The sequence below is a fragment of the Phacochoerus africanus genome, chromosome 16 (assembly GCF_016906955.1).
Source record: "Phacochoerus africanus isolate WHEZ1 chromosome 16, ROS_Pafr_v1, whole genome shotgun sequence".
In the NCBI taxonomy this organism is placed as follows: Eukaryota; Metazoa; Chordata; class Mammalia; order Artiodactyla; family Suidae; genus Phacochoerus; species Phacochoerus africanus.
The window spans coordinates 42909664-42928998 of NC_062559.1; the positions used below are offsets into that span (position 1 = coordinate 42909664).

Consider the following 19335-nt stretch of genomic DNA (forward strand, 5'->3'; position numbering starts at 1 on the left):
GACAGTGGGGCCTGGCTCCTTAAAGCCCGAGTTCTCCCTTTCGAGACAGCCGCGATCCCAGCAGGGACCAAAAGAAATAAAAATTGCGCAAAGAGGAGCCGCTTTCCGCGGCGAGATTCGCCCTCCCTGGCACCCCTTCTGCTCCCAGGCGCCTACGCTAGCAGGCAGCGCGCGGGTGCAGCGCGGCCTCCGGCCGGGGTGGGGGGAGGCGGCGGGGGGTGGGGGTGGGTCCCTCGATCACGTGAGCCCGGCCAGCTGTTCGCTGGGGGCGGCGGGCCCGAGCGCCGGGAGTCTGGGGAGGGGGAAGCGCCCGACAGCCGCCTCCGCCACTGCAGCTACAGCCCCCGATGTCGCCACAGTAATCGCAGCCGAGGCAGCACCCGCACCCTCTCCGGCCGCAGCATCAGCACCGCCGAGCCGAGTACGGAGCCCGCCGCCCCGCAGGTGAGCCGTGACCAGCACCACTGCGAGTGCAGGGAGTCTGCAGCCGCTTCCCTCCGCGGGTTTCACCCTCTCCGCCATCGCCGTCCCCAGTGCCTCGTCGCCTCGCTCTGTCTCTCCAAACTGGCGGGCAGCACTACTGGGGCCGTATCCCACGGACGCGGCCCCGGGCTGGCTGGGGTCTCTAGGGGATCGCGGAGAGGGGACCTCAGCCCGGGGTTGGGGGTGACTGGGGATACAGGCTGCAGGGACGTAGGAGAGGGACACCCCACCCAGGGGCGCAGGCACTGCAGCCTGGTTGGAACCTGTCTTCGGTCTTCGCATCCCAACCCATCCTCCCCCCCCCCCACCTCTCTTTAACTCTCCTCACCTCCCAGGCCGCTCTGTGTTTTGGCTTCCTGATACCCAAGTTGCTGGCCCGCAGGGGTGCGTGCCCTGTGCGGCCCCCCGGCCCCCACCACCTCCAGGCCGCTCGAGGGTCCGCGGCTGTCTCCGGCGCATTGCTGGTGGCGGGGCGGGCCTGGCACTTTCCAGGGAGGTAACGCACCTGCCGCGCCGGCGGGCTCTCGAGAACATGGCTGCCTGGAGGGCCCGCTGCCCTTGGCCTGGCCCTGACCCCCTTGTCCACCCGGTCCGGAGTCGCCGCCGAATCGTGCCCGGAAGACCACCCTCCCCATAAGGGCAAACGCGCGTTCTGTGGCTGAAGTCTACGCGGGCCGCGGGACTTGACACAACCCCCTCCCCTCCCCCCGCAAGCCACACCCGGGCTGGTCTTGGGGGTGGGGGAGGTCAGGGCAAGTTAAGGCGGTGGCGCCCGGGCACTTAGGCGTAAAAAGCACACGTATTTCTGAGACGATTATCCACTTCAGTGTGTCTTTGCATCCTCCGTTCGCTTGTCTTTCTGGGCGCGGATTATTAGGCGACATCACTCTTGAGGTCTGAGACGGGTGGGATCTGCAAAGCGGGAGGGATGTTCGAACTTCAGAGAATCTAAGAGAACTAAGTTAGGGGTTAAAAATATCCATTAAACTCAAATGCAGATAAGGAAGCAGTCATTTGCTGGAACTCGAAACTGTCTTGGAAGGGTTCTGTAAAATAATATAGTCTTTCTAGATTTGCTGTTTAATTCTGGTTTGCAAGTGTCTTCTTGAATTACGCTTATGTCCAGCTTCCAGATGGAGTGTGTGTTTGTGTGTGTGGTGTGCCTACTGTGTTCCAAGCCTAACTAGAAGATGCATCAGTTGTAGAGCAAACCTATGTTAATTCAAAATGGCAGCATGAACGATCAGGCCAGGCGAACGCAGCACAGACCACAGCTAACAGCAGCTGCCCCCTGGCTTAAGCCTTGCTGAGGGAATCCGCGGAAGGAAAGGCTCTCCTGGTTATCACTGCAGCCAGCCCTAGTGGGGTAGGGAGTGATTCTTGTAGTGGGCTAGATTTTAGGGCGCTGCAGGGTTCTGGGGAGGTTAAGTGGGAAGTTGGAGAAGCTGTAATTATCTTCTTTAAATTACTAAAAGCTGGTGCAAACACCTGATTAAAACTCTGTGATTTTGGTCTGATTTTTCTCCAGGCTCCACTAAAGTCAATTTGTGTGGCTACTGATACCTGTTTGATAACTTAGTGCTGTTTTGTACCTACAAGTGGCTCTTAGAAGAGATGTTTAGTATAAACATTATCCAAGATCAGTACACGTAAGAAATACCAGGTTCTTAGAGCAAGTTTCATTGGAAAAACGGATTTAACATTATGAGCAAGCACTAAGGCCCCAAAGGATGGCAAATTCTTGAAAGGTGACTCATTTTAGGATTTTTTTTTAATTTTTTTTTTTAAAGCTTGCTTTCCCGTTTCACTGTTGTGCTGCCAGCCATCTTCTCATTTAGCTAGGACGAGATGCACGAGGAGGCAAGTGTTTCAGGGATAATGGGATAGAGGAAGATTAGTGCAAAGGTCAGGAACAGTGAGCTGGAAGCAGCCTGAGAAAGCCCTTGCTGTCAGCCTCCTCTTTACACCCAGAGGGGCTGAATCTTGCAGGGGGAATGGACTGTGCCCAAGGTCATATAGCTGGTTAGCAGCTGGCAGTGGGATCTGATACTCAGGTCTCCTAATTCCCCATTTTAGGGTTCCACGTGCCACTTTTCAAAGCCTGGGAGAAAGGGGCAAACCTGTCATTGTTAGCATGGCAAACACTTCATGAAAACCAACTGTAACATGAATTTTAAAAGCTGTAGGTATTTAAAGTAAGTGCCTACACTTTAGTTTCCCAACTTAAGCCCATTTAACCTCTTAAGCTGTGTCCACCTCCTGTTCCCATTTTCCAGGGACTAAACTGCTTCTATATTTAAGCACCAAAAACATAATTTTATGTTTTGTATGTTTTATGTCAAAGTCCCAGTGAGAAGGGCATTCTTTGATTTAAAAATTAGCTGCTTGTCTTGCTCTCAAAGAAACCAAGGTGGATCCTCTAATAGCTTTTAAATATATCTAACTTTAAGTGACAGTCAATAACAAACCTATTTTAAAATATCTTTGCAGCAGCACTGAAGACAGAGACTTTTTCTAGAATTTGAATTTGAGCTCTCGGAGTCATACCACTGACCCTAGTTCTACTAAAGTAGAACTAGAAATTGTGCCTGGGTTGGTATTTGTGCAGAGGTGGTAAGGGTTTGGAAAGTATTTCTTCTGAACCTTCTGTACCTTCAACCCAGTGATCTGTAAAAGGAGAAGGTGGGTGGGCTGCAGGGAACAGGGAGAATAATTTCTGATGGTGAAAACAGATAGGACCTCAGTGTGGATAGACAGATGTGTTGAAGTGAAGACAGATGCTGATGCCACGTGTGCCATTAAAAAGTGACTCACATTAGAGCATGAATGTGAAGATTCCTTCATTGACAGTCTCCTGATAAGCCAAAGTTATTTGAAATCACAGGTTTAAAAAATACATTAACACATGCAGTCTGTATTTGTCAGAGAACAATACAAAATACAAAAAAGCCAAAGTTAGGAGTTCCCGTCATAGCACAGTGGTTAACGAATCCGACTAAGAACCATGAGGTTGCAGGTTCGATCCCTGGCCTTGCTCAGTGGGTTAAGGATCCGGCATTGCCGTGAGCTGTGGTGTAGGTCGCAGACTCGGCTTGGATCCCACAGTGCTGTGGCTCTGGCGGAGGCCCGAGGCTATAGCTCCGATTCGACCCCTGGCCTGGGAACCTCCATATGCCATGGGAGCAGCCCAAGAAATGGCAAAAAGACAAAAAAAAAAAAAAAGCCAAAGTTATTTTTTAAAAAATCACCTATAATCCTTTTATCCAGCACCCGTCAGTCATTCTGGAAGTTTGTGAGCATGTTCATTGGAGTAAGAGCCTAGGGTGTGCTGTCCAATCCAGCAGCCACTAGCCCCCAGCCCTGTGTGCACTTGAAATGTGGCTAGTCTGGGTTTCGATGTGTTGTAAATGTAAAATACACACCAGATTTCAAAAAAAATTTTTTTTTTCTTTTTATGCTTGCACCTCTGGTATAATGGAAGTTCCTGGGCCAGGGGTCAAATCAAAGCTGCAGCTGTAGCCTGTGCTACAGCCACAGCAACACTGGATCCAAGCTGCATCTTCAGCCTACAGTGCAGCATGTGGCAATGCCGGATCCTTAACCCAGGGATTGAACCCATATCTTCACAGAGACATTGTTGGGTCCTTAACTTCCTGAGCCACAGTGGGAGTTCCCATATTTCAAAAATGTATATGAAAAGGGAATTTTAAATATTTCATTAGTTTATTTATTGTTATTGAAGTATAGTTGATTTACAATGTTATTATTAGTTTCAGTGTACAACATAGTATTTTTATAGATTATTCTCCACTTTAAATTACGGAGTGTGTGGTACAATGTAACCACTAGTCTGTTCTCTATATCTGTGAGTCTCTTTCTGTTTTGTTATATTTATCTGTTTGTTTTATTTTTTAGATCTCATATAAACGATAACATAAAGTATTTGTCTTTCTTTGCCTTATTTCACTAAACATAATACCCTCTAGGTTTATCCATGCTGTTGCAAATGGCAGAATTTCACTGAATAGATACAGTTCATTAATAATTCTTATGTTGATTATGCAGGCATACCTGGAAGATATTGAGAGTTGAGTTTCAGACCACTGCAATAAAGCAAATATCAAAATAAAGAATTTTTTTGTTTCCCAGGTATCTAAAACTTATATTTATAGTGTAGTCTATTAAGTGTGTAATAGCAGTATATCTAAAACAATTTTATACCTTAATTTAAAAACACTTTATTACATGGAAACAACCTAAATGTCCATTGACAAATGAATGGATTGAGAAGATGTGGTACATGTATACAATGGAATACTACTCAGCCCTAAAAACAAAATGATGCCATCTATAGCAACATGGATGCAATTAGAGAGTCTCATACTGAGTGAAGTAAACCAGAAAGAGAAGGACAAATACCATATGATATCACTTATATGTGGAATCTAAAATATGGCACAAGTGAACCTATCTACAGAGCAGAAACAGACTCACAGACGTAAAGAACAGACTGTGGTTGCCAAGAGGAAGAGAGAAGGGAGTGGGATGGACTGGGAGTTTGAGGTTAGTAGATGCAAACTATTGCATTTAGAATGGATAAGTAATGACATCCTACTCTGTAGCACAGGGAATGATATCCAATCTCTTAGGACAGACAATGATGGAAAATGATATCTAAAAAAGGAATTGTGTGTCACTTTGCTGTACAGCAGAAATTAGACAATATTGTACATCAACTCTACATTATTAAAAAAATATTAAAAAAAGAAAAAATCATATTGCTAAAATGCTAACCATCATCTGAGCCTTCAGCAAGTTATAATCTTCTCCATAGTAACATCAAAGATCACTGGTGGTCGTTTTATTTATTTTTTATTTTAACATTATTTTTATTATATTTGTTACTAATTTTCACCTTGGAATATTGTGAGAATTACCAAAATGTGACACAGGCAGGGAGTGAGCAATTAATTGCCGTTGGGGAAATGGCACCCGTAGTCTTGCTCCCCTTAGGCTTTGCCACAGATCTTCAGTTTGTAAAAAACACAGTTATCTCTGAAGCGCAGTAAACGCAAAGCATGATGAGATGAGGTATGCCTGAATATTGAATTAATACTCTGGATATATTGGGGTTTAAACAAAATATGTTATTTAAAACGATTTCACCCATTTCCCTTCACTTCTTTAGATGCAGCTCCTGGAAAACATAGTTACGTATGGGATTTGCATCCAGCTTCCAGCATATTTCTTTGGGACTGTGTTGGTCTAGGTTGCTGACCAAAAGTGGAGGTTGGTTGAGGTGTGTGATGCTGGTCATAGAACTGGATGCAGAAGGAGAGCGTTTGAGCAGACACTGGACGGGGAGGGTTGAGTGGAGAAGGGCTGCGAGGAGCCGTGCTCAGGGATACTTTGTAGATGGAGAAGGTGAGTGTGCTGTGGGCTGGGACTGCTGCCGTGTCAGACTTTATGAAGCAGAAAAAGCAGAGTGTGGGCTGACTTAGGATTTGGAGTCAATGGAATCGGGGTTGGCAGGGGTTACGGCGGTGGATCAGTAACCAGGGTGGTGAGAGGGCAGAGTGGACATGACTGCGCAGCACACTGGAAAGTGACTTCCATATTCTGATCTGTCAGGTTTCAATGAACATGCCAACCACATCAGAAGGAGATGAATGCCTCTCATACAGAGAGAGGTTCCCAGGCTGCAAGTCAGGGGGCTTTGGTTCTAGTTCTTGTTTCTAGTTCCTGTTCTAGGTTGAATTACGGGTGTGACCTTGAGTTAAGTCACACTTATCCATCTCCTTGGAAAAACAGGATGAACGAGAGCCGGCCACCAATTTTGCTAGGTGGTTTCTGTGGGTTGAGATATGGCATATTAAAAAACACAAAGGATTCTTGCAATTCACGTCACTTTATTACACTACACATCGAGGTAAATTTTACTTCTCACTCGTATATACGGGGACAACGGTAAGTCCAGACTTCCTCTGGTGTTACCAGTATACATGACCTAAACATTTACATTTTGGGGTAATAATATTTTGGGAGGATTAAGAGTGATTTGATCTGGGTAGATATCTCTCCTTCTTTCCCTATCTCAAGTACTCAGTTATCCCAACACTATTTATTATTTAATACATCTTTTTCACCTCGGTTTCACATCCAGTCTTCATCATATACTAATTTCCTATGTTATATGGGTGTATTTCAGGAGCCTCTACTGTGTTAATCTGTCTGTTTTGGTGTCATTATTGAACTGTTTTAATTATTGAAACTTTATGATATGGTTTAATACCATGCAAGGCTAGTCTTTGCTCATTAGTTTTCATTTCTGAAACTTCTTGGCGAATTCCACGTATCCTTTTGAGATGAACCTCAGGATTGTTTTTGTCAGGTTATGTCCAAAATCGATTGCTGTCTAGTCACCCCATGAATTAATGTAGAAAAGACCGATGCCCCTCTGTAGCACTGGATCTTCTGAGCAAAGAAAAGGAGTATCTCTCTGCTCTTTAAATCTTCTCCAGCGTCCCCGTAAAGTCTTATAGGTTTCTCCATGGAGGATTTGCACATCTCTCCAGAGTAATCTTATCAGAAAATGGGCATAACCCCTAATAAAACTACAGAACACCAATAAGGGACTTAAAAAAAGCTCATGCCAACAAAGAGATGCTTCTAGTCTTTGATTGGGAAGATGGAGTCAGGGGAGCCTTGTAGTTGAGAGCATTTTGGAGTCTGGGGAGTGGATTCCACTACGTTCTTGTTGTATGACTTTGGGCAAGACTGAACTACTCTTAGCCTCAATCTTATCATCTTTAAAGTGGGAATAATAATGCCTTTGTGATGTAGTTATTGTGAGGATTATTTTGTTATTTGTGCATAGTGTATAGATAGTTATACCTGTCGTTAGCATGTGTTTAAACGTGTCGTGAGTGCTTAATATTCTAACAAAGTGTAAAATTTTGTAATTTTGATTATTTTAATTACCCCTGTCAAATGACTCTATAAAGCCAGTAGTATAATTCCAGTCCAGTCCTCAGGGACTCTGGAAACAATTTGCTAATGTTTTAAAAAGTTCACCTCGGCCTGGGAAACCAGTGAAAGGAAGAACCAAGAAATGTAAAAAAGAGATGTTGGGGGCTGTGCTTGCTTCAGCTTTAAGGCAGCTGGGCCACAATCCTCCAGCACTTTGTACCTGCCCTGTACCTGGTGAAAAGCATGTCCTTTTCCATCCTTCGGTGTGCCTCTTCGACCCTCACTCTCAGACCTGCCCCCAGTCTGCGCCTTATGTGGTCCATTGTTCTCGGTATCTTTCAGGGATGTTTACAAAGTCCTTGTCTGTGGAAGGCAGGGCTAAGACCACCTGCTCTCATTTCCTTTGGGACTGGTGAGCCACCTGAGATCCAAGAAGGCAGCAAGTGATATATGTGTCCATCACACCCACCTGTCCTCTCTCCACCAGCAGTTCCCAGCATCCTCAGGGCCTCCACCCCAGTCTGCGATGGTGATGGGCTAAACTGTGTGGGTGACTTGGAGGGAGGGAGTTGGGGGCTTCCCAGCTTGAGCCTCAGCTGAGGCAGAGAGGAGGAGGTTGGGATGGTTAGTGTTCCCTTTTCCTTCTGTTCTTAATGGTTATGTATTTAACCTAAATCTCCCAGAGCTTAATCTACTCTGCTAAGGTGCACTCAGTGTTCTTTTTTGCATTTTTTCATTTTTATTTTTATTTATTTCCCCAATACATTATGTTTTTCCCTACTCTACAGCATGGTGACCCAGTTCTTGAATCTCCCATAAGCATTTCTGATCATTGTTTTAAGTGGGGTCACTGCCTTCCTCTCTTGGTTGTGTACATGTGCACCTGTTCTTCTAGATGATAAAGACCTTGAGAAGATCTTATTAGCTTCATTTTCTCTCAGGTTACACACAGTGCTTGTAGGTGGTTAGGGCTCAAAATACATATTAGTGGGAGTTCCCATTGTGGCTCAGTGGTAATGAATCCAACTGGTATCCATGAGGATTTGGATTGCATCCTTGGCCTTGCTCAGTGGGTTAAGGATCCAGCATTGCCATGAGCTGTGGTACAGGTTGCAGACGTGGCTCGACTCTGGGGTTGCTGTGGCTGTAGTGTAGGCCAGCAGCTGCAGCTCCGAATCGACCCCTAGCCTGGGAACCTCCGTGTGCTTCAGGTGCAGCCCTAAAAAGCGAAAGAGACCAAAAAATACATATAGTAATTAATATACTTCTTAAAAATCCTAGTTAAAATGATGTAGTGATTAAAGGCGCTTCTGAATATCTTTTTCTCCCTCTCCAAGTAAAACCGTAGTGTATTGTAAAATTGCATTTAGCAGTGCCTTAGTGACCTGAAGGAATTAAATGTCTTAAAATGTCCTTTCTTAAGCACTAAAGTAATCAGATTTTTAAAAATAATTAAAAATCCAATAAAGTAATATGAGCTTGCAATAAGGAAATTTAAAATGACATAACTAGATAAAATGTGCAGTTTCTGTCTCAACAGCCCACCCACCCTTGGTCCCACTTCTGACTCTGCATTAGATTTTAATCCATCCAGGTCTTTTTTTTCTTCCTTCCTTCCTACCTATCATATAGACTTATATTTGCATCAGTATTTGTAAACACAGATATATATATGTATTTACATACACACACTAATGTATTCATACATATGTATATAGGGTCCTTTTTGATAAATTTCCTAATGGTAAAAACACAGTAAACATCGCTAGCGTTAATGGACATTTACAAAGTAGTTATTCAGTCCATTTTGCTAGACATAAAGTAACCCTCTGGTTTCATTCTAGCAAGAGTTAAACTTCTTCTGTAGGAGATGAATGTTTAGCTGAGTTAGGATGGTGGCAGAGTGTAAACCACCATTTTAAGAGGTGATTGGGACAATTTTTTAAAATCCCAGTTTGCAGAGTTAACAGGTACGCATCTCATGTTAATGGGAAAAGATCAGAATAGACAACGCATTATTTACATGAAAGAGGAAAACAGATGGTGGGAATAGGAAGGTCATCATTCAAAGCAGCCTTGCCAAAGTGGTGGACACAATGGCAGCAATGTAAGAAATGAGAACAGAAGGAAATGAAAGAACCCTACAGGTGGCTGGCTCAATAGCTTGCAGATCTTTCCCACAGGGCATGCTTTTGGCAGCTAATCACATACCTGCCTTTTTTTTTTTTTTGTCTTTTGTCTTTTTAGGGCCGCACCTGCAGCACAGGGAGGTTCCCAGGCTAGGGGTCTAACTGGAGCTATAGCTGCCAGCCTACACCACAGTCACAGCCATGCCAGATCCAAGTCATGTCTGCGACCCACACCACAGCTGACAGCAACACCGGATCCTTAACCCACTGAGCAAGGCCAGGGATCGAACCCACAACCTCATGGTTCCTAATCGGATTTGTTTCCACTGTGCCACGATGAGAACTCCATACCTGCCTAGTTCAAACACATTCTTCTTCCTCTGTCTCCATAGTCATTACTTCCCCAGAATCCTAACCTTTAAGAGCAAGGTAACCCTAACCTTTAAGAACAAACCTTTCTTGAATGTTTCTGTATTCTAGATACTCTGCGTATATTATCTCATTTAATCCTCGTAACAGTACATGACAGACATCATGGCCACATTTTATAGATAAAGATTTTAGTATGTGGAAGCGCTGTACTCGGAATCAAGATCTGTCTGACTCTCTTTTTTTAAACGTTTTTTTCTCTGTTTTTGTTTTTTGGTTTTTTTTTTGTTTTGTTTTTTGTTTTTTCTTTTTTTTTTTGCTTTTTTAGGGCCGAACCTATGGCACATGGAAGTTCCCAGGCTCGGGGTCACATTGGAGCTGGAGTTGCTGGCCTACGCCACAGCCTACGCTCCAGCCATGGCAGTGCCAGATCTGAGCTACATCTACGACCTACACCACAGTTCATGCAACACCAGATCCTTAACCCGCTGAGTGAGGCCAGGGATTGAACACAAATTCTCATGGATACTAGTTGGGTTTTTAACCTGCTGAGCCACAATGGAAACTCCCTATCTGACTTTTTCTTAGAAAGCCACAATGTAACCTCTTGGTGGGAGTATCCTGACTGCACAAGTTTGATGTATATTATTAATGTGGGGCAAGTCATTTTCTTTCTCTCTTTTGTTTTTGTTTTTGGCTACGCCCGCAGCACATGAAACTTCCTAGACCAGGGATCGAACCCATGCCCCAGCAGTGGCTCAAGCCACTGCAACGACAATGCCCTATCTTTAACCTGATGCGCCACAAGGGAACTCCCTTTATATTACTATAAAAGATGGAAAATCGTCTTCCAAGCTGCCATGTATTGGAAAACATCTTCCTTACAATGAACTTGATCTGACTATATTTTTCTCATTTGGGTAGCTTGAATGAAGAATGAACTCTGCTTGTGCTTTCATATTTTTTTTTTTTTTTTGCTATTTTTTGGGCCGCTCCCGCGGCATATAGAGGTTCCCAGGCTAGGGGTTGAATCGGAGCTGTAGCCACCGGCCTACGCCAGAGCCACAGCAATGCGGGATCCGAGCCTTGTCTGCAACCTACACCACAGCTCACGGCAACGCCGGATCGTCAACCCACTGAGCAAGGGCAGGGACCGAACCCGCAACCTCATGGTTCCTAGTCGGATTCGTCAACCACTGCACCACGACGGGAACTCCTGTGCTTTCATATTTCTTTTGGCCACACCCGTGGCATGGAGAAGTCTCTGGGCCAGGGATAGAACCCATGCCACATCAGTGACCCAAGCCACAGCCGTGTCAATGCAGGATCCTTAACCCACTGAGCCATTAGGGAGCTTCTTGCTTGTGCTTTTATCTACTCCTTCTGGCATTAAAAAAATTGTATCCATGAAAAATGGATGCCATTCAACTAACCCTTCTCTTTCCGTCATTCTAAAATTCCTGAAAGAGCTCTCGCAAAAGTGATGCTTATGCAGGTTGAGTTTTCTTTTAAGTGGTAACATATTTTAAGTGCATCAAGGTGATGGACAGGTCACTGGGTGTAGTGGAGTTTTCGAAGGTAGTCCTTGAATTTACATATGTCCCAACATTCAGTGGACACAGAATAATGAGCCACATATATCTTCATCATTATTTTTCAGATGTAGAAGTATTCTGTTGCCAGTTAGTGCATAGAAAGGCACTGAAAGTGTTACTAAATTCATAAAATATGTTCATTATATATTTTCCCAGCCAACTGCAGTCACTGTTATGTGGACTGCCTATGAAAATTGTGTGGTGTTTAAAAGTTGGGAAACATTAGAATATCTTGCATTATAGAGGAATAATGGAGTGATTTGAAGAATGCTTTTGTAGAGTGACCAGCTACCTCCTAGTTTAATCCTGTGAATATAGATTTAGAAGCACAGCAGTGCATTTGACTATAGAAAACTGCATTTCCCTAGTCGTTAGGCTGTCGCATGAATCATTCATTAAGTTAGACTTAATTTTGCTTTATTCATATTTCTCATTGTCACTGTATGTTGAAAATGAGGGAAAATCAGATGTGGCCAAAAGATAAAATGAATTCATTGCCACAGCTGAGCTGTGGGGTTCTCTTCAATCTGAGTCTCTGCCTTATTGCAAAGCCATATATTAGCTGCAGTGAGTTGGGATAATAGCTTATTTTGATTGCATCTCTTCATTTTCTTTTTTAAAAAAATATTTTCATTACAAATTCTGTATTTTCATATGGGATATTTGAAAGTACATATATATAGAGAGAGAGAAAGAGAGAGAGAGAGGTTAAGAAATTGTTTGGGATTCTAAAGCCCAGGAATTCTGTTGCTCTTAAAATTTTTATTGCACTTCCTTGTGATCTTTTTGTATTATCTGTTTATATAGTATACATCATTTGAATGACACCATGTATAATTTGTGTGACCTCTTTTCGTTTCACCACCTTGTTCCTGTGTGTTTACGTATATTTCCCAGCTTTCCATGATATGCGTAGATAGCATATTACGTATCATAAATTTGTTTTGTTTTGTTTTTTGATTCTTATGATCATCTCAGTGGCTGTATTTTGGCAAAGGGGGATGCACCAGCAGTGGTCCATTAAATTCTCAAGGGTTATGGTGAAGTTGAATAGTCATTAAATACCTGGAATTTTGGTTTTGCGCACTTGAAATAGACACTCTTTTGATTTCCTCTTGCTGATCACCTAAATTGCAGTATCTTTCGGAATTCAGTCTGTGATCATTTCAGTCATTAAGAAAAACGCATCCAAAGTGTCAATCTTAGCAGGTCCTACTGATTTCAAAATAATCAGCTACTTGAAATGATATCTAGCTCTTCTTTTTTTTTTTTTGGCTTAAATTCTCACTTTCTCTTGAAGGCAGAGGAGTCATGGTCATCACCAAAGGATTTACCTAGGATCCGTGTTGAATGAAAAACACTTTTTTAAAAGGCATTTTTAAAAGATTTACATGAGACTTTATTTCTTGAAAGTAATGAAAAATGTGAAACATTTAAATAAGAACGAACAATCCAAATCTTCCTGATTATCATGTAGTCTGATTTCCCAATTTTAAAGCCAAAGACTGAGAAAACACAGCCTCCTACGTCGTTGTCATACTGCGCTCAAATTAACCAGGGATGGGTTTCACCCACCTTCGTCTCGGAGCCAGAGAGTATCACAGCCAATGCTGTTGCTGAGTTCAGCAACAATCAATTAAAATCAAATGGTTTCCTTCAAAATAAATTTGAGAAGCAAGATAGCAGAAAGTTGATGGCCCTTGAAGCTGGCTGAAGCTTTAGGAGATTTATTCTACTCTTCTCTTGGATGCATGTATTGGAAGTTTCCACAATCCAAAAAAAAAAGAAGTCCAGGTAGAGAAAAAATGAATACTACTTTTGAGAAGCCAAGTGGTTAAATAACCTGTAACAGTGGATATTCCCCACCAAGCTGAACTGACTGTTTCAGAATAACCTGGCCATTTGCTAAAAATACCCTTCCTGTGATCTCAGCTCAGACACCCTGAGTCAGAATCTGCAAGGAAGGGGCCTCTAGAAATCCGTTCCTCAGACCATTTTGACATGTGGTCAAATGTGAATCCCACAGGTTGAAGCCCAGCTTAGGGGCACCTTGTAAGAATCAGATTTACCTACTCTTTTTCCATTATTGAAGAGGAAACATAGGTACCCACGTCCCCTTCATTTGCTCAACAAGCAGTTGTCTCAGTCTTATTATGTGCCAGTCTGTGTTCAGGGTGCCAGGGAAATAAAGATTTACATCAGTGTCTTTGCCCTTCCGAAGCTCACAGTCTAATGAGCAGAGACAGGTGTTCAACAGCTTGAGGGAAAGAGATGCAGCAGGGAGCCAGGGGCTCACCTCTTCCCCCAAGTGCACTAACATACTAAGCCACACTGAAATCTCTCCCCACACTCCCTGCCCCCCCAAATCCTTCCTCTAAGAGGAACCTGAGCCCTCAGATAAGTCACTCACAAGTTGTAACTCCAAGAAGAAATTCCCTGTATTGGATCAGTCCTAATAACCTTAAAATAATTTTAAGGAGTTTCCCTTGTGGCTCAATGGGTTAAGAACCTGAATTAGTGTCTGTGAGGATGAGGGGCCGATCCCTGGCCTCGCTCAGTAGGTTAAGGATCCAGTGTTGTTGCAAGCTTTGGCGTAGGTCACAGATGTGGCTTGGATCTGGTGTTGCTGTGGCTGTGGTGTAGGCCTGCAGCTGAAGCTTTGATTCGACCCCTAGCCTGGGAACTTCCATATGCCGCAGGTGCAGCCTTAGAAAAAAAAAAAATAAAGAATTTTAAACAATTTTTTTCTTTTCTTTTTTTTTTTTAGGGCTACCCCCATGGCATATGGAGGTTCCCAGGCTAGGGGTCAAATCAGAGCTACAGCTGCTGGCTTATACCACAGCCACAGCAACTCGGGATCCGAGCCTTGTCTGCAACCTACACCACAGCTCACAGCAACACTGGATCCTTAACCCACTGAGGGAGGCCAGGGATCGTACCCACAACCTCACGGTTCCTAGTCAGATTCATTTCCGCTGCATCATGACAGGAACTCCCTAAACATTTTATGTATTATTTTTTAAAACGTATTTGTTATGGAAAATTTCAGGCATATACAGAAGAGAATGGTATACCTATCACTGCTATCACTCAGCTTCAGTCATTTTCATTAGGTAGATAATCTTGTCTCATCTGAATTTCCCACCCTTTCTCCTCACCCTGGATTACTTTCATTATATCATTTCACATGGAAATACTTCAGTATATATCTCTAAAAATATGGGCTCTTTTTTTTTCAGACATACCAACTGTATCATTATATCTAAGAAATTAACAATATTTCTTAATACCATCAAATATCCAGTGTTCACATTCCCCCAACTGTCTTATAAAATTTTTGAACAGTTTATTTAAATCAGGACCCAGATCAGTTCCATTCATTGCAGTTGGTTGATATATGTCTTAAGTAACTTCGTCTCTTCATCTTTTTTTTTCTTGCAATTTTTGTCGAAGAAATCAGGTTTGCCCTAGAGAGTGTCTTATGGTCTGGATTTTGCCGACTGCATCCCATGGTGTCCTTTGTATTCTCTGTAAACTGATGGTTCAGTCCAGAAGCTCCATCAAACACACACACACACACACACACACACACACACACACACACACACACACACACACACACACAAAACCAGCAGCTCCCTCATTCCAGTCTGATCCTTTAAGCCTCTTTTTAGTTTCAGGTTGGAACGTGAGTGTGTCTGATGAGCCAGGTGTAAACCGCTGGTTGAGAGGCTGAAGAGCATAGTAGGGTTTGGTGCAAAGGTGGCAAGCCCATCACCAGTGAGTCGTAGGAGGGAGGAAAGTGAACATCTATTGAGCATCCACTGTATACAGCCACAGGACTGGGTGCTTTCCATAGGCTCTCAGATGAACACGGTGCTATATTGTGTGTGGAGGATCAGTCCCATTTTCACAGGCGGAAGCTCTCTCTGCCTGAGAGAGTTCAGAACCTGCCTGTTTCTCATGGTTAGTGTGTGGAGTCGGACTGTGAACAAGAGTCTCTTTGTCTCTGAAGCATGTCTTCCTCTTGGCCCTAAACACATGGGACTTTGGGCTGAGCAGACCTTGTAAATGAGGACAGTTGAGCTGACACTGGAAAAAGAACAAAAAAGCAATAGCCCGTGGGTGATGATGGGTGGCACTTCCCCTGGCCTCAGTATCAGGAAGTGGAGGGGACTGTGGCCAGAGCCCCTTCTTGGCTCTAGTCCTGTCATCTTGCAGGAATGTGAACCCCGTGTTGCTGGATCTTTTGAGTTTTCAAGAGACCCTAAGTGTCTGACTTTCTGTAGAAAGTCTCTAGATTCAAAACTGTTAATTCAGATTTGTTTTATTTTTAATTTAATGTAATTTAATTTTTTGTATTTTTCTTTTTAGGGATGCACCTGCAGCACATGGAGGTTCCCAGGCTAAGGGTTGAATCAGAGCTATAGCTGCTGGCCTACTTGACAGCCAAAGCAATGTGGGGTCCAAGGTGCGCCTGCGACCTACACCACAGCTCACAGCAATGCTAGATCCTTAACCCACTGAGCGAGGCCAGGGATTGAACTTGTGTCCTCATGGATGCTGGTCAGATTCGTTTTTGCTGAGCCATGACTGGAGCTCCCAGATTTAAACAAACAAACACCATTTAGGCCAATGATCTGGACCAAACCAAACGAATGCGCAGCAGCCTGGCACCTCTGTGCCACCCCATGCTGCTCAGAAGTATGTCAGCAGGAGTTCCCGTCGTGGCGCAGTGGTTAACGAATCCGACTAGGAACCATGAGGTTGCGGGTTCGGTCCCTGCCCTTGCTCAGTGGGTTAACCATCCGGCGTTGCCGTGAGCTGTGGTGTAGGTTGCAGACGCGGCTCGGATCCCGCATTGCTGTGGCTCTGGCGTAGGCCGGTGGCTACAGCTCCGATTCGACCCCTAGCCTGGGAACCTCCATATGCCGCGGGAGCGGCCCACAAAATAGCAAAAAAAAAAAAAAAGAAGTATGTCAGCAGCAGAGTGGCACTGAAGACGCGAGTCAACTGTCAGAGGTAGGCGTTGCCCTTGAAATTAGAGAAAAGGAATAGCAAGCAGCTCTTAAAAGACATCAAGTGACAATTAAGCACATCTTCAAAAGGTGAAAGAACGTTTAGATACTGCAAGAAAAAAGCCAAGTTTCTGAAGGATGAACAGATCGGACCTTCAGAAAGGAACAGCCTTCATCGTGAACCTTTTCTCACCCTCATGGTGACGTATCCTTTCTGTGTCCAAGGTGGCTTTCTGAGCACCTGCAGTTTCAGCTCATTTAAACCTCACCACCACCTTGTCCTTATCCTTGTTACAGAAAGATGACACGGGGCTGAGATTTGAACCTGGGTTGACCCCAAAGCCTGCTCCTTCATAACCTGTGTGATCTTTCTTCCTCACTCAAGGTGTCGGATATTAGAAGCTGGAAATCACTGGCTGTCACTTTGTGCTCTGCTCTCTTGAGCTCTTGGCGAAACACTTAATAGCATCTTTCTTTCTTTTTTTTTTTTTTTGTCTTTTTGCTATTTCTTTGGGCCGCTCCCGTGGCATATGGAGGTTCCCAGGCTAGGGGTTGAATCGGAGCTGTAGCCGCCGGCCTATGCCAGAGCCACAGCAACACGGGATCCGAGCCGCGTCTGCAACCTACACCACAGCTCACGGCAACGCCGGATGGTTAACCCACTGAGCAAGGGCAGGGACCGAACCCGCAACCTCATGGTTCCTAGTCGGATTCGTTAACCACTGCGCCACGACGGGAACTCCTTAATAGCATCTGTCTTTAGGCAGAGCTTGAGGAGCCTGAGCTAACTTCCGCATCTCTCACTGGCCGGCATTTACATCTCCATTTCCAGTTAGAGAATTCCTTCCCCGAACACCTTATTTCTTCTTTACTATCTCAATAGCAGATATAGGACAGAAAAATAAGTATGCAAGTAAGTATCATTTGTCGTTGTCAGTTCAGCAGGGATGTCAATAGTTTAAAGAAGGAATTTATCGATAAATAATGTAATATAGTAAAATGCATTCCTTGCTTTTCTGGAAGGTGATAATTCCGAACATTAGCTTTACATTTACCCAGTAGAGCTGGGAGCCCGAAAGTGAGGACATTTGGGTTTCATTCCTTTATGCACGTGAAGGCACTTTATCACAGTTTGATGCAAGACGGCCATCAAGCCAGGAGCTTATATAGACAGTCGTTGTCCTCCTCTTGGGGACGCAAGGCTTTCTTATTACTGGGTAAGGTGACTGACGGGGGCCACTGCTGCCCCATCGAGATGAAAGGGCAGGGCAGTTTGGCAGTCAGGCCAAGAGAAGCCCTTCTTGGCTTGGGACTTTCACGCCCTTCAATAACTACTCGCCGAACTTGAGGACAAAGACCCCTTTTCCCATGCAGCTTCCCCCTCCTTGTCTAGACATTCTGTGAGCGTCTCCTAGTTACAGGGGGACGGCGCTCCAGCCCCGCGAGCCTGGGCCCAGCCTCCTGGCACCAGGCAGAGGGTGGATGTTGGTAGACAAGGCTCCTGTGCTCTGAGCTCCGGGGACTCGGGAGTTGTAATTCCCAAGAGGAAGCCATGCATCCTGAAAGGACTTTGATAAGGACCGTGATGGTTAGAATCGAGCTGAGGGCTCCTTTCCCACAGCTGAGAGCACAGTATCTGAAGCTGCCCAGTTCAGTACTGTGGCCTTGAGTCACGTGTGGCTATTTGATTTTTTTTTTTAATATGTTAGTTGTGATAAAACACACATAAGATTTACCACCTTAGCCATTTTCAAGTGTACAGTTTAGTTGTGTTAAGAATATTCATATGGCTGTGCAACCAATCTCCAGAAAATTGTGCATCCTGCAAAGCTGACTCTGCGACTCTCGGAACCTCATATAAGTGAAATCATATGGTGTTTGCATTTGTGTGTGTGTGTGTGTGTGTGTGTGTGACTGGCTTATTCTACTCAGCATAAAGTACGGATAAATCTACTTTGAAATATTCTTAACAAATACTTCCTAGGAAATGCCTGCTCATTTAATCATCTATGGGGGTTAAATTGGAGAGTTTCATTAATTAGAACTGTTAGTTTATTGCTAACCTGGCAAGAATCCTAATTGGTATTTACCACAAAGAAGCCTATTCAGTAGACCTGCCCTGCAAAGCCTGTTGCTTTTAAAGATTTTTGCTTGAAACCCATGGTAAGAGAAATGCTCCATCTCAACCTGGTACATACACACACTGGTGTATGTACCTCTGAACCTACCGTTTTTTGTGGCAACACTTACCCTTACTATGTGAGATGCACATATTTTCTAAAAAAAATGCTGATCTTGTCCACTAAGTTGGTTTCATCACCCACAAAAGGACCACAACGTGCAGTTTGGAAAACACTGCTTTAGACCTCCTTGGGTTCGGTTTTAAGTCTCGAGTAAAACTCTGTACCCCCATCCCTACCTCTGGATCCCCACGGCTCAGAGGATGGCTTCAGAATTGGACCTCAAAGCAAGCAAGTCAAAAAAAATAAATAAATAAAATAAACCCTGCTATCAATCATGGCTTTATTTCTGAGCAAGCTCTGTTCACTGATTTTAGTTTAGTTATGACAGAAAATGTGTTATCGAATGGTTATACTGTTTTCCAAAGCTGAATATAAGGATGAAAAAATTATGTAGTAAATTTCTGCATTAATAAGTGTGATCGGGAGTTAATTAAATTTTAGTTGACGTTTCCTTGTGGAAAGACGTAACATTTCATGATGCTGTATGAGATTATAGAAGGAAAAGGAGAAAAAATGTAAAGTCAGTTTC

At 44.0% G+C, this 19335-nt stretch overlaps 1 protein-coding gene across 2 annotated transcripts in view; it reads left to right on the top strand.

Annotated features, from left to right (window-relative positions):
- The first annotated feature begins 250 nt into the window (after positions 1 to 250).
- Positions 251 to 19335, top strand: part of SCRN1 (secernin 1) — a 58967-nt gene continuing 39882 nt past the window's right edge. Inside the window, exon 1 of one of the 2 annotated variants that reach the window (XM_047763577.1) lies at positions 251 to 444. The gene's annotated coding sequence lies outside the window, so the exon portion shown is untranslated. The remainder of the gene's footprint in view (positions 445 to 19335) is intronic. The other variant, XM_047763576.1, reaches the window with a different exon arrangement.